General features: G+C 43.0%; 1 protein-coding gene across 6 annotated transcripts in view; it reads right to left on the reverse strand.

Moving 5' to 3' along the window:
- The window catches only part of MAML3 (mastermind like transcriptional coactivator 3), a 351724-nt gene that overhangs the window by 279573 nt on the left and 48870 nt on the right, over window positions 1-23281 (reverse strand). Inside the window, exon 1 of one of the 6 annotated variants that reach the window (XM_043545679.1) lies at window positions 8738-8778. The exons of the other annotated variants lie outside the window; for them this stretch is intronic. The gene's annotated coding sequence lies outside the window, so the exon portion shown is untranslated. Of the gene's footprint in view, window positions 1-8737; window positions 8779-23281 lie in introns of those variants that run through there. 6 annotated transcript variants of the gene reach the window in all.

A 23281-nucleotide genomic window follows, 5' to 3' on the forward strand; every position in this document is an offset into this window, starting at 1 on the left:
TCAAACAGGTAGCTCTCATTCAGAGGTCAGCATTTGGTCCTGAGGATTTAAGTGGATAGATCTACAATGTAAGTAAGCTTTCCTGCTACTCCTCTACAGGCAGACACAATGGTAAGGAACCAGCTATATTTAAATGCACATTCTGAAGGATCAGAAAGCAGTGGGAGGAGAGAGAGCAAGAGGAGGGGGACTAAGTCAATAATTATTCTGTTTGAGAAACTGTAGAAGTAAACACCAAACTCTAGCTGATCTGATTTCATCATGGTTTCAGTAAACAACAAAAACATGTTCTGTTTCACCTCATCAGAAGACTAAGGAACCAACCTTACCCATTCCAGGGTACCAGAGACATGAGTAATATGTGCCCTTCCGCACCTCAATAAACAGGGCATATCTTCCTCAAAGGCTTTTCTGGAATGGGGTTGAAGTTGTTTAAACTATTACTCCTTCTATCAGATTTACATTTCCCACACTAAACCCAGCCAGCTTTATTGCCAACAGGGCTTCAACAAAATGGGACCTTCGGCTTTGAAGACCCACTTTAAGAAATCTAGAGGGGCAGTAAAGTTAAAGCAGAATCCATGGCAACAAAATGGGTTAAACTAAAGCTCTTGATCAGCTCCCATTAAAAAAAAAGGGCTCAAAGTAGCTGTCCAATAAGGTTTGCTAAATGAATGTAAGGAACAAACTGGGAAGTTGCAGAATATAAAGAATTCCTGCTGTGCTTTCCCAATGCGTCTCCTTTATGTTCAAGAGTGTTCAGTAAAACAGGTTTTTAATACACTAGCTTTTCACATCTTGAGACATGGGTTCAAACTTGTGTTAGGTCGTAAGTCTCCATTTCTTCCCCCCTGGACAAAGCACACACATATGGATAAGCTGGTACCCAAGAGAAGCCCATGACAAAGGCCAGGGAAAACACATTCAACACAGATGGCATGGATATGGGATAGACCTATAGATTTCTGTCATTTTCCTATGTTTTCTGAAGAAAATCTCTCTCCTAGTTTTCAAGATAATCCTCTAAATTTGACATAATGTGGTGCTGTCTGAGTGGTACAGAGAGACAGTCCTGTCCCACACAACAGCTAAGAAAAGTATGGAGATGCCTGCCAATCATCCCAGCTGAGCATTACCTCTGAAAGCTAACAGCAGCAATCAAATGTCTTGTCGAAAATGACACTTAGAAAATGACACTTTTTCTGCCAATATCTTCAATACAGCCAATCTTCATTTTTTTCCCAGATAACCCATATCAGAGGGCAAGAACAGTTTTCAAACATTGCTTTTAGAAAGTTATGCTCCATCCAAAAAGGCCAGTAAAACTGTGTTAGCCAAAACGGTGTTCAAAACATAAAAACAGTTTCAGAACTTGCTATTTTTTCAAGTGTGGACAGGGCTTAAATGTCCAGACTGTTAATTATTTTGCTTCTGAGCAAAGAATATGCTTTTGTCCCAGTGCAGTTGAATTTTCATGAAACAGAATTCCACACGGATGTGGCAACAAGTTTTTAAGAGGCAAATAAGTGAATACCTATCAAATATATTGTGACATTACACTTCATATTCTTTATGGAAATATGCTTATGATATAGATATGACCTAACTAAGATATGTTTTATGCAAGATGGGTCATGTGAGATATCACTGAAAAGGTTATGATTTACTGAATGTGATTATCCAATCTGTATGCATGTATCATTTCTGTATCTAAAGTTAGGAATATGGACTATATAACAATTACAACTGGGTGTGTATTTAGAAGACACTGACCAGACAACAGGCCATCAGATTTGATGGGCCATTAGGAAGAAACAACAAGACTGTGATGATACTAATACTAATCTCCTTCCTGAGAGGGAACAGTGACGCTACTAGGTCAGGTGGTCTTGTCACCTGATACTAAACATTATCTTGGACTTCTTGTAACTTTCCACTAAAAGGATAGGGGGGTCAAGTTTGGAAAACAAAAGATTCCTGCCCTATGTAAATCTTATTTAATGGCGGGGAGGAAGGCAAACGGGACTCTCCTCCATTGCCTACCCAAGGAGGACTGCTGAAAGAACCTGAAGGGACAAAGGAAATAACCTGAAGGGAAAGGCAGGGCAGAGTCCAGACTAGGACAGGGGTCCAGTGTGTAAGAAGAAATAACTGGAACTCTGAACTACAGCAACTCTGCATCCTGCCTATTTCAACATTTAGGGTGAGAAATTACATTTTGTAGCCTGTTTCTTTAGTGAATCAAGCTTAGTTTGAGTGTTTTGCTTTATTTGCTTAGTAATCTGCTTTGTTCTGTTTCTCTCTTATAGTCACTTAAAATCTACTCTTTCCAGTTAATAAACTTATTTTTTGTTTATTCTGAAACCCAGTTTGTGCAATTCATAATTGGAAGGGGGGGGGTGGGGGAAAGAGGCTGTGCATACCTTCCTACACGTTGAGGGAGGGGGCGGATTTCACAATATACCTTTGTGTCTGCACTCCAAGGGAGGTGGGCACCTGACTGCTGGGGCAAGTCCCCTAAGCGGAGTCTTCCCAGAGCCGATCTCAGTGTCTGTGTCTTTCTGCAGCAGGGTGTAGCCCTGCATGTGTGTGTGCTAGAGGAGGCTTAAAAGCCTGCCTCAGCAAGACAGGGTAAAGGGGGCCCATGCTGGCAGAACAGGCGGGCTCAGTGGTATCTCAGCACATCAGGTGGCACCATAAAGGGGGCAAGCTGTCACATATATATTATACACACATCTCATGTGTGTTTTGGGGTATTAGCTGGACTCCACTGAACACACTTTCATGCTTAACCTTAGTTAGTTTTTTGCTTGTGTATAAATAAGGTGCGGAAGGCTTCAACGTACGAGTCAGGAGAAGAAGGGAAGCAAGAACATCTCAATGGGAAGAGAGGTTCTGAGAAGATTGGGAAATCTTCTTCCCCTGGAATTTTCATGCAGAAAGATCCCAGAGAGGCCTCAGTAGCTTTAATTTTTTTAATCAAGAGTGGGTGAAATAAAAAAGAAAATTTTGTTTTAAAGTACTCAAAAACTCAGTGGTCAACAAGAAAGTCAACATTTGCCACATGCCTGTTATCAGACTCACCACGGTTATTTCCTCTTCTAAATATGGAAGGACTGCAGCATCTCAGATACCAATGCATACTAACGGACATCAGATGGTTACTTTTTAATGGTAACCACTATACTGGTGTTTTCATGTGTGTCTTGGAGTGTATTTACTGCTGGCAGTAGCACAAATTTTCCTGGAGTTTCAAAATATGTCTGCAGAGTCTGGGGAAAATTATAAAGAATTTGCAAGATTTCCTACAGATTTCTTGTGGCCTTGACCCAAAAATGGAATAGCAGAAGTGAAATAAAGGAATTATCAGAATGGAACAAAACAATAAATCATGCTGTCTCATGACCAACAGGGCAGAGGAGTGAGTCTTCCACCCCCACCTCCATAGTGGATCTAATTGTGACCCCCTAGGTGGCGATTAAACTTATGCCCTGAAACACACACAGCTCGCATAACATCTGACCCTTATTCACATCAGGTGAGAGTCATTCCCTTACAAAGGACCAGCACAAAGAATATGCACAACTTAAGTCATCAAAAGAAGGGCTAAGGGGGTAAAGGGTGTGTAGACTTTATGGACAGTTTTCACTGGGTCTAGCCCCTTATTATTAAATCTTACTAAGACATTTGCTTCAAAATATCCTGCAGCTGAGAGTTCCATGAGTTAATCATGCATGCAAAATAATAGATCTTTTTGTTTGTCTACATCTTTGGCCTTTTAAATCTGAGTGCCTTCTTGCTCTTGCATTAAGGGAAAGAGTTAATAAGGTGCACTCAACTGGCCCTCACCAGGATAGTCATTTTTACTGACTCCACTCACATACTTAACTCTTCTTTCCAGAAGTATTGCATTTTTTCATCTCTCTTGTTATGGAAGCTCTCTATCGTCTCACCCGCCACTTTGTTGCCTCCAATTATTTTTGTTTCTCTGATTGAGACTTTTATTTCATTTTATTTTTTTTATTTCTAGTATGTCTTTTGCAAGACGAAGTGAACAAAATTCAATACAACATGGACAGCAAACTGTGTAAAAGTAATTTACATTGCTCCCTCCAATGTACATTACACCTTGCACTCCTATATGGCAAACTTTGTTTGCCATTGTGTTGCCTTTAGGTTTTATCATGCAAGTCCTCGAAGTTTAATCAGAATTTCCCAAAAAGGGTTTGCAGGATCTGGCCCTTACTTAGCGCCTTCTGGAAGTGTCTCATCTTTATTTTTTATGGTCCTAACCAGCTAAAAAATGACATCACATTCCCAGCAAATGTTGGGATTTACTTCCTTTACTTACTACTCTGCCCTTCTTCTAGGTCATTAATACAGTGAATGATAATAGACCTAGTACAACCTATAGGGTGCTCTTCTTTTAACCTTTTCCTCTGATGAAAACTTTCCCTGATGAGAATTTGCACTCTTTGCTTTCTATCCCTTAAACAGTTTTTAATTCATAGTAGGACTTTGCATCTCACCTACTCCTGGGGGAATTCTGTGCCAAAAAATAAAATACTGTACACAATATTTTAAAATTCTACAAAAATCTGAAAATTTTATTTGTCAAAATAGCAGTACATAATCACACCAGTTTCAATTATTTTGGTAATTTATTTCAAAATACCTTTCACCAAGTATGTCTGTAACAATACAGACACACACAAAAATCCTCCCAGGAGTAGAGAGTTAAAGAAACCCCTATGACAACCTAGTTCCTGTTTCTCTGCCCCCGTCCCCCAAAGATCAGCTGTTGCCTCCCCCGCAGCCAATACACCCAAACTCCCCACCCCCCTCCAGAGACCAGATGTGGGGCTCCCCCTTGCCCAGATACCCAACCCCTCCCTCCCAGAGCCCAGCCGCAGGGCCCCCACCGCTGAGACACCTGCCCCCCACCCCCCAAGCCCAGACACCCGCCCCCGCTCTCCTCGCAGAACCCAGGGCTCCAGAAGGAGAAACAGCCTGCTGCTCGGTCCCAGGCTTGTGTGGAGTTTCCTGCGCACTGCCAACTCCTTCCCTCAGGGGGTGCGGGGAAGCGCAGCCACTGGGAACTCTCTACTCTGTCCTCCCCATCCCCTGCAGTGTCTTCTATGTGCAAGCTGGGCTCTGCCAGGTCCAGTGGCCCCTAGTGGAGGCCAGCAGCACTGCAGCCCATTTTTGTGGGGGAAAGGAAATTCAGTGCAAAAACATTCATTTCTGCAAAATTCTGCATTTTGCAGTGGCGCAGAATTCCGCCAGGAATAGTCTCACCCCATGATTACCAGGTTTTCTTAATAGCTTCTTGTGAGGGACTTTAATAAAAGCCCTTTAAGAATCTAAATAAATTATAGTATCTCTACCAATTCTCCATTTTCTGCTATTTTAACTTTTCGAAGAATTCTAATATATTAGAGAGAGAGAATTTACACTTACAGAAGCTATGTGGTTTGTGTCTATCATATAATACTCAGGTGCTTTATAATGACATCTTTAATGATTTTCTCAACCATTTTTCTCGTCACTTAAATAAGGGTCATCCGTCTATAATTCCTAGGATCATCCTTAGCACTTTTTTAAAAGTACGAACACTGGCTACTCTCCAGTATTCCGATATAGTTGCTGTAATGATAAATCATTCCTTTTTTTGTTCATAGCTCAGTCTTTAGTTTATTCCAAACTCAACGATGAATACCATACAGTCTAAATGGCATCTTAACACTTAGTTTGATTTGTTCCATCCTTATTAACTCTTTTTGATGCCTCTACCCTGACAATACCTCAGCTTTACTGGAGTTAACATTAAACTCAGGAGGTAGGCACCCACTGTAGGAGAGACCAATGCAAAGAAATTATTTAGTGTCTCTGCAATTTTCTCATGTTCTTTGATTGCCTTCTGAGTATCTTTGTGGTCTAGTAGGCTTATTAGATCTTCAATATATTTCCTACTTCTCACATACTTCTGTAGAAGAAATCACTGTGTTTTTGTCTGTTTGTCCTTTTCATTTCCTCCCATCCCTCTAGGACTCCATCTTTCCTACCAAAGTTTATGTTCCATTCTACTAGCACTACTTGGGCTGAATTTCCTTTTATAAAGGCTACTTCTTTGGCTGGAATAATCATTTGCACCTTTTCATTTAACCACAGCATTTCATTTTTCTCTATTTTTCTTCCTTTTCCCCTCTTGGGTATACAGACAAGCCTTATAATTTTGTGTAAGATGTTATCTTTATTCATAAAAATGTTTAATCCTTATTCAATTTTACTAAGCTGTTTGGTTGAATAATATTGTGCAGCTCTGAGTTCCACTGATTATTTTTTAACTTTCTAGGCCAGATCCTCACACAGTGTAAAAACAGTGTTGCTCCATCAGAGCCAATGGAGCAATGCTACTTTCCCCCCGCTGAGGAGTAGTTCTTTCTATGCAGATTCTATAGATTATATTATTTCCTAACTTTTTGTTTCAGGCTCTTTCCAATTAGTTTCCTCGCTGCTCTATTCCAGTATGTTCTTTCATTCCTGTTCCCTAAAATCCCCCTTCTTGATTGTAGGCATCAAAGTAACATTAATAGCTTACATGTACATAGAACCTTTAATCTAGAAGCATCCCAAAGGGCTTTCTTTGATGTGAATCATCCATGAGGAGGAGGAGGAGTTACAGTAGCTGTTTACCAGCAAACAAAATGCTACACAATAGTTTATGAGAGGAAGTGAAAAAGAATACCTTCTCCAACCGAAACTGAAGGGAGACTTTAGGCAGGCAAAATATAATTATCCTTTCTGGAACTGGGACAGACATCACATGGTAAATGGCTGTTCCCATGAAAATAGTGACACAGGATAATTACCATAACATTGGTCAAAATCTTGAGCATATATCTCACTCAAAATGCCACAGGTGAAATCCTCACCCCTGTCCCAACCCCTTTACACAAGGTAAAAGGGTTGGATTGGCATAAAGGGGCTCTAAAATCCATGGCTGAGGTTGGGTGAGGATGTCCCCTGTGCAGGAGACAGTTGTATGGCTGACCTCTGAGAACCCCCTGGCAGAGGCACAGCACAGAATCTCATCCAGCATCTTTACTAGCACAATTTGCATCCCTATGCTTAGGTATTGGCTCAATATCAATTTATCTTAGGCACCTGCACAGCACACTACAGCCTAGTATCTAAGTGCAATACTTATCAAGAGGGTACAGTGTCACCAACTCAACCACCAACAATACTTGCTGCAGCAACCTGTAGTCTTGGAAATCTCCGGCTCAAATACTGACCTGCCTCACCCTTAATTTCAAAATCTTGTGTTTTACTCAGGACCAAATCAAAAGTAGACTCTTCTCATGAATGCTCTGAGAATAAACTGTTCCAAGAAGTAATTATTTATGGTATTGACATTTTTTTCCTGCAAACTATGTCCCAATATAATTTTCTATCTATTTATATTTGAATAGCTTATTATTATAGTTCTCGCAGATTCTGATCACTCCCTAACCTCTGCATTTGCTATCACTGCTCTGATCTAAAGACTGACAGCATCTCTCTTACTGCTGTAGCTTTATTCCTATGGCATAGGCTTTTTAATCCAGCCAGATTCGACTTTATGGTCAGGGCCTACCAGATTCTACTTTACGGTCCTTCACACGGAGATACTCTTTCAAGAGGGTCTATGGAATCCCTTAAGCACAGCATTACTTCTCTACTTCTATAAACCAACCAGTGTTTCCTATAAAGTTTATTATATCCAGAAATTACAATATTGATCGCTCTCATCCCCCTATGTTTCAGAAAGGCCAATTCAGTCTACACTGGCTACAATGCCAGGTAGAGTGACCAGGTAGTATGTGCGAAAAATAGGGATGGGGTGGGGGAGAATAGGAGCCTCTAAAAGAGAAAGCCCCCAATATCAGGACTGTCTCTATAAAATCGGGACATCTGGTCACCCGAACGACGTGTATTCCAGTTCATCTACTCTTCTGTGTCCAAGCTTTTCAATTTATGAAACTGGGATATTTCATTGTCCATCTAAACATGGTAGACCATTTTTATTTGTTAAAACTAAAAGTTAAGATGGTGCTTTGACAAAGCCATTAGGGAAACTAATCCAGTGCCTTTAGCACTATAACTAATGCTATCTCCAATTCCCAAATTAAAAGATACATTATATATATTGCCAAAAAAAAAAAGCCTTATTTGGTAAAGTATACCTTTACATCTTCCACTCTTTTAATCTACTGCTGCCAGAGTTTCTCTTCAGATGAGACAGAAATATGGGATCCCAAAACTGACTAGTCTGACATGTTCATTTGTTATCTTTGAGAGAATTAAGCCCTACTGTTTAAGAGACCTGCTGAAACCTACTCAGCAACTTGCAGCTAACACAATATCTACACACTGAGAATTATTTTTAAACAGCTTTTAAGTTAAACAAAATGTCAGTCCTTGGGAAGGATGTGGTGAACAACAAACATTTCAATAAGATTTAACAATAAAAAAACTGAACAAAGAAAGGCCCTCGCCCTCCCCCACTCCCCCTGCGCCAAAGCAGAATGAGACAAGAAACTAAGTGAGACATGTTAACAGAGAAGCACTCCAATTAATGTGTTACAGCTCCTTTAAAACAGAGAACAAACGGCACGGCTGCTCATGATACTGGAGGATGCAGAGCAATAATTGTCACTTAGCCACTTAACTCCCTGCTGCATGGCTCACTCACTCATTGTGGTTTATCTCTCAGCCAATTACTGCTGTCATTTGCATTTCAATGTGTGCCATCAGGAACCAGTGCAGAGTCAACAGCGGAACAGGAAATAGAAGCAAAGTAACTTGAGGTTGTCTTAGACAACATTTTATAATTTGGGGGCAGGACTATTCTCTGTATGTGGCCTCATGATGTTGGGCATATATTTTTCCTTAAGGCAAGTTCAGAAACCTGGCAGAAAGCCAGCTTTTGCCAGATGGGGTAATGCTGATGAAGATTCAGAAACAGGAAATAGAACCAATGGAAAGTAAGTTTAGACTGATAGCTGACAAGACACAGCAGAGGAATTTTTTAGGATGATTTTACAGCTAAGGAAATACATATTACGTAAATGCAGGAGTCCCACTTACGATGCAGCCACTATGATGTTCTTCTGGAATTTTTTACTCCAAGTTCACTTTTCTCAGTCACTTTAACTCTACAACACATGTAGAAAATGTGTACAACTTGCAACTCTGTTTTCACAAAAAGAAAAGGAGTACTTGTGGCACCTTAGAGACTAACCAATTTATTTGAACATTCTCTGATGTTACTCTGAAATCTGTTTTCACAGTGCATGTGTCCCTTCTCTGTTGTCTTCGCTCTAGAACAGGGTTAGGCAAACTTTTTGGCCCAGGGGCCACATCTGGGTATGGAAATTGTATGGCGGGCTATGAATGCTCACAAAATTGGGGGTTGGGGTGCCGGTGGGGGTGAGGGCTCCGGCTGGGGGTGTGAGCTCTGGGGTGGGGCTGGGGATGAGGGGTTGCGGGTGCAGGAGGGTGCTCCAGGCTGGGACCAAAGAATTTGGAGGGCGGGAGGGGGATCAGGGCTGGGGCAGGGGGTTGGGGCGCAGAAGGGGGGCAAGGGTGCAGGCTCCAGGTGGCGCTTACCTCAAGCAGCTTTGGGAAGCAGCAGCATGTCTCCACTCCGGCTCCTATGCAGAGGTACAGCCAGGCAGCTTTGTGCCCTGCCCTATCTGCGAGGGGGAACATGCCACTGCTTCTGGGAGCCATGTGGAGCGGGACAAGCCCCAGACCCCACTCCCCAGTGAGAGCTTGAGGGCAGGATGAAAACATCTGAAGGGCCAGCTGCGGCCCCTGGGCTGTAGTTTGCCCACCCCTGCTCTAGAAGCACAGTGCAATCACTTGATTTTATATGTTAATACTCAGACATTTTTGCTGAAATTAATACTTGCTAATTGCAGAAATCATAGGCGCCGATGCTGTGGGTACTCCGGGGCTGGAGCACCCATGGGGAAAAATTAGCAGGTGCTCCGCACCCACAGGTAGCCAAGCTCCCCCCTCCTCACCTCCTTCTCCCTTCCCGCCCCGAGTGCACCGCGTCCCCGCTCCTCCCCCTCCCTCCCAGAGCTTCCGCCCCTCCCCCCCCCGCCTAACAGCTGTTCGGCAGCGCTTAGGACTTTCTGGGAGGGAGCGGGAGGAGGCAGAAAAGAGGCAGGGCAGGGGAGGGGACTTGGGGGAAGGGGCGGGGCTGGGGTGGGAAAAGGCAGGGTGGGGCAGGGACTTTGGGGAAAGAGCAGAATAGGGTTGGGGCGAGTGCAGTGCAAGAGGCGGGTCAAGCACCCACCGGGCAGAGGGGAAGTTGGCGCCTATGGTAGAAATGATTAATGGTTTGTATTGCAGTAGGTTTAAGTCTATGTATTCACAAGGTATCACTGCTGGTGTTTACTACCAAGGTTCAGCCACATTTTAAACAGCTTAGGTTTGTCACAATATTTGGTGTTCAGGGATCAGATTCTTAGTCCTAGCTGACAAGTAATGCTCAGCTTATCAGCATGCTCCCTATAACATTCCATCACCACATGTTGTATAGCAGCCACCCAAGGGGATAGGGAAGACCTGCTGTAGCTGGATCTAATTCAATGTGGTCTCTGAAACTGAAATAAGATTTCTGACTTCTTCAGCCAACAAGAACCAGATGATGTACAGAACAATCAATTTTATTTGCTGACAAGATACATTTCCATGGGTTTTTCCATGAGTGAGAGAAAAACATTTAGTGGGCAATTCAGACTATCCACCCACTATGCACACAGAGCGGGATACAAATAGCTGGCGAAGTGCAAAACAAATTTTACCCTCCTACTTGGGAGTATGTTAAGGAAAGCTGGTTTGTCATTGGCTAACTGCAATCTTCAGGCTATAAACTCCCCACATAATATTTGAAAAGGATTCTGTTCAATGTTTACCTACAAAACTCAGAAACAAAACAAACAAATTCATTGAGGCTTCTTTTTAACTAGTAGTCAGAAAAATGATAGGTGACTTAAATTCACCACGGCACCTAGCTCGTTGCTCCTAATTAAGAAAACCTTATACTTTGATATATATATATATATATACACACACACACACACACACACAATCAATTTCAAAAAGCCCTCATAATCTGCCTCTCACAAAGACAGTACTTAAATAAATGATCCAATGCAGCTCTTAAAAAGCAAGTAGCCAGAGTGCGAACCTCGGTTAATTAAAGGCCAGCACAAAAGTAACTTACCCTTCCTTTTGTCTCTTTTTAAGTGTTTTTAAATGCTTTTTTTGGCTCACCAAATTACTTGAAACTCTCTATATTAATAAGCTGATCAGTTACTGGCTCCCTGTCTGCTAAACTGAGCCAACAAACTGCTCTTTTTCTTTTGTCTCCAAGCCAAAGGAAACTTTATGCAGAATGAAATCTCTCCCTCCCCCTACAGTGAATCACAACACAATGGTGATTTGGAATCCTGCCATGTATCACTAGGAACAAAAAAATGCTAAGCCAAACAACAAGTCAGGATTTGAAGCAAGGACTCTGAAACAAGAAACTCCCTTCATCACAGTCTATAGAGCTACCGACTAGGGCCTTTACCCTAAACACCACCACTGAGCAAGGTACTGCTACCCTTCTGTATACCAGCTAAAGTTGCGCTTCGCTGGGTTCATGTGCTTTCACAATTATATATTACAGTTCACTATGCTACAAAATGGAACAAAATCTTTTGTTCTTTGATTTACCAATCCACATCTGCCAAACTCATATACAGTACTCCTGGGGAAATTCTGTGCCACTGCACGTGCGCAGAATTCATGTCCCCCACAGATGTCTTTGCTTCCCTGCAGAAAAATGACTTTCTGACAGCGAAGCAAAGGAAAGCTGCAAGAGTGGTCATGCACCCTTCTCTAGCAGGGCAAGTACATCATTTTGGGCACCCGGAGGAGAGGTAAATCACCACGGGGCTGGTGGCTCCTACCCTGTGCTGGGAGCAGCTGCTAGTCCTTGCTGGGCTGGAGGCGGGGGAGGATGGGACTTCCTCTTCCCCTGCAAGGAGTAGATGGGGCTGGGTCAGACCCATCCCCAGAAACTTCCCTCATCTGCAGGAAGCTCAGCATCCTCCCCAGCTTCTGTCCCCATTGCTCCTCCACCAAAGGGGGAGGGGTCAGTGTACAGAAAGATGCTCCTCTATCTGCCCAACCCCCATGCATTTGGACCCCCCGATACCCAGACCCCCACACCATGCCTCACCCTGTATACCCAGAACTCCTCCCAGCCCTCCATATCCAAACCTCACCCCGCTGAACCTCAACCCCTGCCTCTGGACCCCCACTCCTGCACCCAGACCACTCCCCACTGAGCCCCCTGCACTCAAACCTCCACCCCAACAAGCCCCCCCACCCAGACCTCCACCCCACTGAACCCCAACTAGCTGCACCCAAACCCCCACCCCACCAAGCTCCACTCCCCCAGCACCCAGACCCCCTCACTGAGCCCCCCACACCCAGACCCCCCTGCTGAGCCCCAACCTCCTTCACCAGGAACCCCCTGCACAGTCCCATTGCCCCTGTACCAGAAACTCCCCCCAATGAGCCTCTGTGCATCCAGATCCCCCCACACCTGGATCCCCCTACACTGAGCCCCTCCAAACTTGGATCCTGCCTGGTTGAGCCAGTCTGCCCCACACCTGGCACACCGGGGTGGAGGGGCAGGACCCAGGGTGTTTCTGGGGCAGGCCCAGCCCTTACGCTGTGTCAGGGTTGGGTGCAGCCTCACTGCCGAGTCCATGTCCCAGAGGGGGCAGGGCTGCAGGGTGATCTTCCACCTCTGTGTAGCCAATGGCCTGTGCGCCCCACTGTCATCCTGAAGCCTCCACATTTATTTATTGAAAAATAAAACTTGCAGATTTTTAAAATGTCGTGTGCAGAATTTTTAGTTTTTTGGCGCAGAATTCCCTCAGGAGTAATATAGACAGAAATCAAGTCAACTGTGTGCAGTGGAAGTTCTGCAAAAGGAAAGGCAGGTTGAATGATGGCCTGTACAAAAAAGTCCATAGGAATCATCTGGGGTGAATTTGCTGACATTCAGTGCTTATGAAAGTGACAAAGTGATATAACGTGGACTGTAGCCAAGAACTATGCTAGTAGGCTTAAGAATGCTCTGCACACACAGCTCTGCCTATACACCTCAATCCAGACCAGTAATACCCTGTCATTCTTATCCAGAGCAGAGAGCAAGTAGCTTTGTGGTTTTGGGAAGTGCACAACATGATCAGTTGAAACCACATGCATTTCACTTGCAATAATCAAAATTTGAAATCAGTTCACCAGAAATGAAAGTTTAATGCATTAATCCACTACACTCTGCTTCCCAACCCTCTAGATTTTGGAATGTTTCCTACCCCCAGGGGAAGGGGGTAGTGTGACAGTTCAGAGCACCTGGACTCTGTTTGCCAGGCACTTGCAGCCAGCCTTTGCAACCTGGTCCAAAAAGGGGGAGCAGGCCTGGAGGTGGATGGGACATGACCAGGGTAGCTAAAGCAGTGCACACCTGAGGCAGTCTATGCCAGATCTGTGGAATCCCAACCACAGCTTAAAACTGCCCTTCCCTTGATGAAAGAAAAGGAGTACTTGTGGCACCTTAGAGACTAACAAATTTATTTGAGCATAAGCTTTCGTGAGCTACAGCTCACTTCATCGGATGCATTCAGTGGAAAATACAGTGGGGATATTTATATACATAGAGAACATGAAACAATGGGTGTTATCATACACACTGTAAGGAGAGTGATCACTTAAGGTAAGCTATTACCAGCAGGAGAGCGGGGGGGGTGGGGGGACGACAGGGACGGGGACCTTTTGTAGTGATAATCAAGGTGGGCCATTTCCAGCAGTTGACAAGAACGTCTGAGGAACAGTGGGGGGTGGGGGTGGGGGGGAATAAACATGGGGAAATAGTTTTACTTTGTGTAATGACCCATCCACTCCCAGTCTCTATTCAAGCCTAAGTTAATTGTATCCAGTTTGCAAATTAATTCCAATTCAGCAGTCTCTCGTTGGAGTCTGTTTTTGAAGTTTTTTTGTTGAAGTATTGCCACTTTTAGGTCTGTAATCGAGTGACCAGAGAGACTGAAGAGTTCTCCAACTGGTTTTTGAATGTTATAATTCTTGACGTCTGATTTGTGTCCATTTATTCTTTTACGTAGAGACTGCCCAGTTTGACCAATGTACATGGCAGAGGGGCATTGCTGGCACATGATGGCATATATCACATTGGTAGATGTGCAGGTGAACGAGCCTCTGATATTGTGGCTGATGTGATTAGGCCCTATGATGGAATCCCCAAAGCAAAACACCATCTACCCTCCGCAGTACATGACCTTTCTACCAGGGCACAATACCTACCTTCATCCACCAGCATAGGTGGATCACATCTTATATGTAGCTTCCAGTAGGATTTCTCATTAAGTCAGTCTAATTTACTGCCTAGGGTAGCTCGCTAACCTTCGCCACCATCTTCACACACTCAACTACACAATCCACCTTTTATGCAAAGTCTCATAGACTCAGACTATCAGGACACCATGTAGCAGGTGCTATATCTAAACATTGGCTAATCTTGTGGGGGCTAACAGAGACAAAACCTTTGCTGATTAGCACTGATTACTTGCAGCTGAAAGGTGAAATAAAAGCTAGACCTAAATGACGTTGAAACACTGGGCCACTTTGAAGGAGGATACTTGGTACTAGTTTCTTTTCTGCCTCCCAAAAGAAGAAAGACAAAGTGCCAAATAGCGCACAGCTCCCAATTTTCAGATGTATTTATTACATGTAGAATTCCTCTTAGATCTTATGTCCATCATTAGAATAAGACTGGCAGAATTACAACAAAACACTGTATTCGGGACCAAATACTGTTCTTATAGGGCTTTGATTTCATTTTTGCTTATGAGGGAGCTCTCTCACACACACACAAATGGTGGAGATTGCAAACGTTTCAGGTCAGAGGTTGTATTTCTGCATTTCTTTGGTTACCAATCTAATTAACTCTGACCACTAATTGGATAAACAGCCAAGAGAAACTTGAATATAATTCCCATCCTAAAATTAAGCAATCAGCCAGATTTCTAGAGGTAGCAAGCACTCACAGATCCCATTTACAGTAGAACCTCAGAGTTACGAACTGACCAATAAGCCACACACCTCATTTGGAACCAGAAGTACGCAATCAGGCAGCAGCAGAGACAAAAAAAAAAAGTGGGGGGGCAAATAGTACAGTACAGTACTGTGATAAACAAACTACTAAAAAAAAGGGAAAGCAGCATTTTTCTTCTGCATGGTAAAGTTTCAAAGCTGTATTAAGTCAATGTTCAGTTGTAAACTTTTGAAAGAACAATCATATGTTTTTTCAGTTACTAACAACCTCCATTCCCGAGGTGTTCAAAACTCTGAGGTTCTACCGTACCTAAATGGCAGTTTTGGGTGCTCAGGCCCCCTTAAAAATCAGGCCCTTTGCTTCTGTTTTTATTTCTCTCCTGGTGTCTCTCCTCTATCTGGGGAATTATTCTGGTCTCCTCCCACATCCTAGAATATTATTGTTGGTTTCCTCCCATTTCATGGTTCACCTACTTCCTCTTCTGCCTGAGGTTCCCACTTTATTTATGTCTTCTGTTCCCTGCTCTGAGTGCCTACTACCGCTCCTTCTCTCCCTCCCTTATTGTTCCCCTTCTTCCTACTACCCTCTCTCTATTTACAGTGGAAATGTAACTACAGCTTTGCAGCTAAACTGGGTCCAGATGGAGGATCTCACAAGGCACCATGACCATACACAACCATCTTCTGGCTATGTGGAGCAGAGCAAAAGGCTGGACTCCTCCATCTATCTGGCAGGAGAAGCAGTTACTGAAACTATTACCCCAGTCCTAGACCCGTAAGGTACGTCTACTCTGAAGTTAAACACCCACGGCTGGCCCATGTCAGCTGACTTGGCCTCATGGGACTCAGGCTAAGGGGCTGTTTAATTGCAGTGTAGACGTTCAGACTGGACCCCCTTGTGAATCCCAGAGCCCAGACTCCAGCCCAAGCATCTAAACCAGTGGAGGGCAACCTGTGGCCCATGGGCCACATGCGGTTCATCAGGGTAATCGGATTGCAGGTCGCAAGACATTTTGCTGAAGTTGACTGTCTGCAGGCACGGCCCCCCACAGCTCCCAGTGGCCGCGGTTTGCCCTTCCCGGCCACTGGGAGCTGCGGGAGGCCGTGCCTGCAGACAGTCAACGTCAGCAAAATGTCTCGTGGCCTGCAATCCGATTACCCCGTGGGCCACAGGTTGCCCATCAATGGTCTACACCATCATTAAACAGCCCCTGAGCCCAAGCCCTGAAAGACCAAATCAGCTGACACGGGCCAGCTGTGGGTGCTTAATTGCAATGTACACAAACCAATAGAGAGTAAGATGATTGCGGTGGAGCGGAGGTCCCTGGTCAGCACTGCAATTCCTCCCTTTATAGAGCAGTTCAGATCCTCATCTGCCCAGTTGATTATCCAAAGCACTGAGTGAGGCACTGATTCTGGTTGAAGGGTAGGATTCTCCCTTGTTAGGAGAAGCAGAATTGTGAAGCATACTTTGAAGCTATCTGTGTAACTTTATGACCAAGTTGATAGAAAATTAATGCTCAGAGTCAAACTCACAAGAATTAAGAAATGCAAAGAAAAGATTTCCTCATTTTCATTTCTGCTTGTTCTTTCTCCTCTTCCCCTTTCAGTGTGCATGTACCTCCTTCCTCCTCCATTTCCACAACATCCATATCTCTGACCCCTTTGCATTTATAGGCATTATGATAAGCATTAGGTGAACCTGAGAAAGTTCAGTTAACCTAATCTGGACATTTCAATCTGCAAAACTTGAATTAAAATCTCAGGAGAACAGCCTCTCTTACAGATATCAGTGATCTATCACAAAAGGAGTTCAGCTGAATAACAGAGAAAGTTTCAGGTCACTTCTTATTTTATCAGGATTAGCTCAGCCATTCCCAATGATCATAGGGCAATTTAACAAATAACTTTACTATAACTAGTATATTAAATATATCTGTAAGTTCAACCCAGTTACCCCATTCTTCTTTTCCCCCTCTCCAGATAATTGCCCTTTTTTAACTCTCTTTTTTTACAGAGAGAAGAATGATGAGGGCTTAAACCAAGAAGAAAAACAAGCCTGGATGTCTCTACATTTCCACAAACACTCCCCAAGTTTTTGGTGTTCAGCCACTGGCCACACTTTTCTTCCTCCTGTTTGTGCTTTGTGGGTGGACCCGCAGAACACAGACCAGCTGCTTCATGGCAATGCACTGACATTATCAAGGCTCGACATATTTCTTGGCCCATTTCTGGAGTACATTGGCCACCGCTTCAATGAAATAGCAATTGCTATGAGTACACATTGTAAAAGTTTCTTATTTTTTATTGTTCCAAAATGCCTAATTAAGCAGAGATAACGCTCCTGTGTTTCCTCAGCTTCTCCCCCACGGGCACTAAGGAAATGAGCTTTTTCCAGCAAATAGAACTTTTTTAGCTTTTAAAAAACAGCCATATATAGTGGACTCACTTGCAGCTGTCACTTGAAATGTAACATGTGAGTATCTTTCATGACAATCTGAGCCTTCCATTAAATACTATATATATGTATGCTGAAATGCATTTCAAAATAATTGCAGCTTTATGATTCTATTTTGAAATACTTTGGTCAAAATATTCAAATATGGGTACCTAAAGTTAGGCCTCTAATCCATATTAGGCACCTAAATGAAAGTCTTTGTTGAGAGAAACACTGAGCTACACGTTGAGTGAGGGGAGAGACAATGGACTGAAAAAGGGTAGCTTGAGGCGCCACAAAATTCATCGTAATCACTACAGCTCAGGCCTTTTCTTCCCTTCTGATATTGCAGCCACAGGAGGTGAATACTCTCTGCTACCAGACTCCCTCCTCATCCACAGCTCCGAGAGCAGAATGATTAATTATCACGGTTATTTATTCATTATTCTCAGTACCACGTGTAAAGAGTCAGGGCAATTCCAAATAGAAAAGAACAAACCGTTCTCTGCCCCAAACAGCACACAATCTGAAGACAGACAGAGGGGAAGGGGAACAACATAAAATTAGAGAGATCCAAAAGGCAACTGGCCCTGTCTCGGTCATACAATATGTTAACACAATGTAGCAGAATATACACTTTACACTTGCTATTATCTGTCAGTTAGTTTGCCACAAGCATCACAGCAGGGGATGCAAAACGAGACAAAGACTGCTAAGTTAGGAGGGGAAGAGTTTTACTAGACTTTGGAGGGAGTGGCAAAGGTAAAACTTGATGTAGGGGGCGGGACCTTAACTTGAATTGGAGGGGGATTCCACGGTAGTTGCTGCCTTTCTGGATCCAGGAAATTCAGGGCCCCACATTCAAAAGCCCAGCCTGCTTTATCATTCTGTATATAACACCACAGACTTGGTCAATGAAGACCGATCCAGCAACACATTTGCTATGTCAGTACAACCTTCTAAGTGTATGTACTGGCTTATCTCTTTGTAAACAAACTAAACTATACTGGGCTAAGTGTGCAGGAAAGTACACTAATCATGAGTGGATGTAAGTTTTTTGGCACTAGAAGCAGCCACTTGGTTTAAGTGGCACATGTCTTAGTATTAAGACTCATACTGAGCAGTTCAAAATGTGACAGGCGAATGACACACACAACTGTCTATATTCACCAGTTTGTACATTGTGATGCAATGTACACAGCTGATTCCAATGTACACAGCTGATTCCAGAGAGTGAAGGAGATGTATTCAGGAGGGAGATCTCAATTTTTTCCCCCTAAAATTCCCCAAAACTGTCTCTGGATACACCCATTTCCAAATGTGTACTGACCTGCTCTTATGAATGCATAGTCTCTGTAACAGCTAAACCAAAATCTATTCTATCCACCAAATCAATTAGTCGAATATTGTATTTTAGTGCAGCAAGAGCCAGCCTCAGCTGTATGGAAATTGTGTACGTAAGTACAGTGACTTAGGCAAATATGTCATTGCTCTTAGACATAAGATTTCATTACATAAAGCCAGCCCACTGAAAGTAAATGTTAGAGAGGAGAGGGGAAGGGAGACTTTCAGTAGAGAAAAAAGCCTGTGAGATCCACAATAATTGATTCTTGATTCACAGTGAGCCAGGAAATACAGCTCACACCCAAACACAGACACTCCTTCATGGCAGACAAGCATCCTGATGGTTGCTGGCTTTGTTGTAACAACAGGAAACCTCCCCCTCCCCACTAGGCACTACTGGATTGTCTGAGGCGGTCACTAACTGAGGCTTTTGCTCTCCTGTCCGAGCCCCTGACTACCAGTTACGGGACTAAGAAACAACTCAGAAATGCATCATCTATCAACCACAACACAAATATCTTTTTGATTCAGAAGGACTGAAAGGGATCAAGACATTTTTTAAAAAGCATGTTTTTAACCTAACACATAGTATAATGCAAAAGCAGTTAACATGGCTTTCTTCTTTACAGTAATACACATTCATGTACAGTATTAGCAATTGCAATAACCATGTCACTGTTGTAGCCTGTTTGTACAAGGATTAATGTTAAACTGGATGCTCATTAATTATTGAGGTCCAGTAACAAGTATTATATTTGAAAACCTGAGAGTAGAGTAAGTGCAGCTTTATTTTTTTATTTTTGTTCTGTTCATGACTAAACAGCTTTTGAGAATCAGGGGACCTTAAATTTTCCAGGCAACTTAAGATGTGGAAAAACATTGCTAATCTTTAAAAGCAATTTAAAGCAATACACGAGCAAGCTAATAAAAGACTACAGCACAAAATTTGAGAGGGACATTTTTATACAGAGCATTAGCACGGGTCAGTATTGTGAGCAGACCCTTTTTAACAAGAATATACAAAACCAGGGAGGTCTGTGATTCTGCAGTGAACTGCTAACTCAGTCAGGATCCATATCGCTTAGAAAGATGTAATCTGTATTGTCCATTTCCCTCCTCCTCCTCTCTGCATGAGTACAGATGTTCAAATCTTACAGCTAACCCTCAGCAATGGATAATGAGGTAATAACTCTGCTCAGACTAAAGCCTCTGTGCTTACCTTCACATTAACTTCCAAACTACATTATCAGATTCACCATACCAGAAACAAAATTTGAGTTCACCAGCCAGACCATCCTGTTGGTCAGGAAATGGTTCTAACAGCTACATTTCTGCATAGTTTTTTACCCTTCGAAGTTGCGTACAGTTACTGTAAACTTATGCATCAAACCACCTCCACATTCTAGCTTTGAATAAAAAACACACACACCATAGACTATTCCTGAATACTAATGCCGAAACTACTACAAATGCTAATTTGGCACCAACAGCCTATGATTAAAAAAACAATAAAGGACCTTAAGTACAAGAATTAAGGCATCATTGTAAAACTCCCTCTCTTTTTCTTACCCAAAAGGACACTTACATTTATTTTTTGCTTTTGAAGATTTTAGAGTTGCAGTGCCTTACATGAGATGTTAATCCAACACCCTTTTTGTTTTTTCCTGGTCTCTCTCTGAAGGGACATTAAGGATCCCTAGCACTCTGGAAAAGAGCAGGGGGTCAGCCTGGTGTCTCAGTTAAAACTCCCCATTACAATAAACGGATTTTAATGTCCTAGGCAGTAGCTGAGACCTAATAGTTTCTTGGTGTCCCTGTTCAGTTACTGAATTATTGGAACTTAAAATTCAGCATTCTGTAAAGAACTTTAGGATACTTTGAATGCCTATGATAATTCAATAAATAATACATGTGCCCTTTTATAACACTGCCCAGTCAAGGTTTTGAGATCTCAAAACATTTTATAAACATCAATGAATTAATCTTCACAGTGCTTGTTTTAATCACAATTTCACAGACTGGGAAACTCAGGCACAGCGTGGTTAAGTAACTTCCTGAAGGTCAGACACCAACTCAGTGACAAAGCTGGAAATAGAATCCTTACTGCTCAATTCCCTTCCATGTGCTCTCAAAACCAGACAATATTCCCTCACAATACTATATAAAACCACATTCTATTCTAATCTCCCATTTCTGCACGATGTCTAGCCCACACAATATATTTCATCAAAAGAGTGAAAAGGCAGATAAAAAATAACCTTGGAGAACATACTAGCCAAGATTAAAAGAAAGAAAAGATAAAATAGGTATCTCCCATGTAGGGTCTGGAGGAGTTTTGCACATCAACCAGCCATATGCTAAACTAACTTAATAAAGGACCCACCTCTCCCTCCTCACCCCCCCTCACACACAACGTTCGCTCCTCCAAAACACTAGGAACTTTAGGATAAGGACTAAAATAAATATGCTTGTTCAAGGAATTTCTCTGCAACCCAACAGTGGTTTCTGTGGGTAACAATCAGACACCAGAAATACTAAGGATCTAGTAGGTCATAGTGTCCATTCTTCTACCAGTGCAGGGTTGTTCCTGCTAGATCTTTTTATTTTTCTGCTTGCAAAGTCAAGTAGTTATGATGTACCGTAAATATCTGTCTGCATTAATAGTTTAATGGACAGATTTATATGTGAACACCTGGCTAGTGGAAAGATGCTTATGGGGAACAGAGTGAAAAACAAAAGTTCTTCCTGTTGTCAGTCAAAAGAGTTGTAAGAGATGTGCAATGTAAAATCCCAATGATGCATCAACAGAGGCATCTAAAACTGGGTTTGGGAGTCCTGAGAAACAGAACTCTAGATTAGAAAGCACCTAGCCATGCAATTCAGAATCAGTTTCTATCATTTGACAATTATTCGCCCATCAGATTAGTCATAGTTTTCAAATGATAAAAATGGATACTTAATTGCTTGGCTGGGTGTTTTGTAATCCACAGTTCAATGCCTCAAGACTCCTGAACCCAGTTTTAGATCCTTGATTGATGTATCATTGGGTTTATATTGGGATGTTGCAAAAGAAAATATAATTAGCTGATAACACAAATGTGACCCTTATTCAAGTACAAACTGAAGACCACTCTTTAAAAAGCTGCCTTTATTCAAGCCTATATTTTCTAGCAGTTTTAGCATCTAATACTTGCTGAGGAAGAGAGTTCTGATTGCTTTCTTTTCACTAATATTTTCCATGCTTTCCTATACTGTATATGGCGAGACTTGCCCTGTTTCCACGCAGGAAGGACTGGATGACAGTTAGTCCTGCTATGAGTCGTTATGTCTCTTGTGCTACTACCTCTGAGGCCTGGTCTACACTACGAGTTTATGTCGGATTTAGCAGCGTTAAATCGAATTAACCCTGCAACTGTCCACACAACGAAGCCATTTTTTCTGACATAAAGGGCTCTTAAAACCGATTTCTGTACTCCTCCCCAACGAGGGGATTAGCGCTGAAATCGACATCGTCGTTTTGAATTAGGGTTACTGTGGATGCAATTCGAAGGTATTGGCCTCCAGAAGCTATCCCACAGTGCACCATTGTGACCGCTCTGGACAGCACTCTGAACTCGGGTGCACGGGCCAGGTGTACAGGAAAAGCCCCGGGAACTTTTGAATCTCATTTCCTGTTTGGCCAGGCGAGCTCATCAGCACAGGTGACCGTGCAGTTCCAGAATCGAAAAAGAGCTCCAGCATGGACCAAACGGGAGGTACTGGATCTGATTGCTGTATGGGGAGAGGAATCCATGCTATCAGAACTACGTTCCAAAAGACGAAATGCCAAAACATTTCAAAAATCTCTGAGGCCATGAGGGACAGAGGCTACAGCAGGAACGCAGCACAGTGCCGCGTGAAACTTAAGGAGCTCAGACAAGTGTACCAGAAAACCAAAGAATCAGACATGCCGCTTCTACACTGAGCTACATGCAATTCTAGGGCGGGCCGCCACCACTACCCCACTGCTGTCCGTGGACTCCGATGATGGGGTACTCTCCGCCATGGCTGAGGATTTTGCGGACGGGCAAGAGGAGGAGGAGGAGGAGGAGGAGGATGAGCTTGAGGAGAGCACACAGAACACCATTCTCCCCCACAGCCAGGATCTTTTTATCACCCTGACTGAAATACCCTCCCAACCCAACGAAGCCGGAGAAGGGACCTCTGGTGAGTGTACCTTTTTAAATATAATACATGTTATAAAAGCAAGTGTTTTTTAATGATTAAGTAGCCCTGAGGACTTGGGATGCATTCGTGGCCAGTACAGCT

Source organism: Chelonia mydas, chromosome 4, assembly GCF_015237465.2.
Source record: "Chelonia mydas isolate rCheMyd1 chromosome 4, rCheMyd1.pri.v2, whole genome shotgun sequence".
Lineage (NCBI taxonomy): Eukaryota > Metazoa > Chordata > Testudines > Cheloniidae > Chelonia > Chelonia mydas.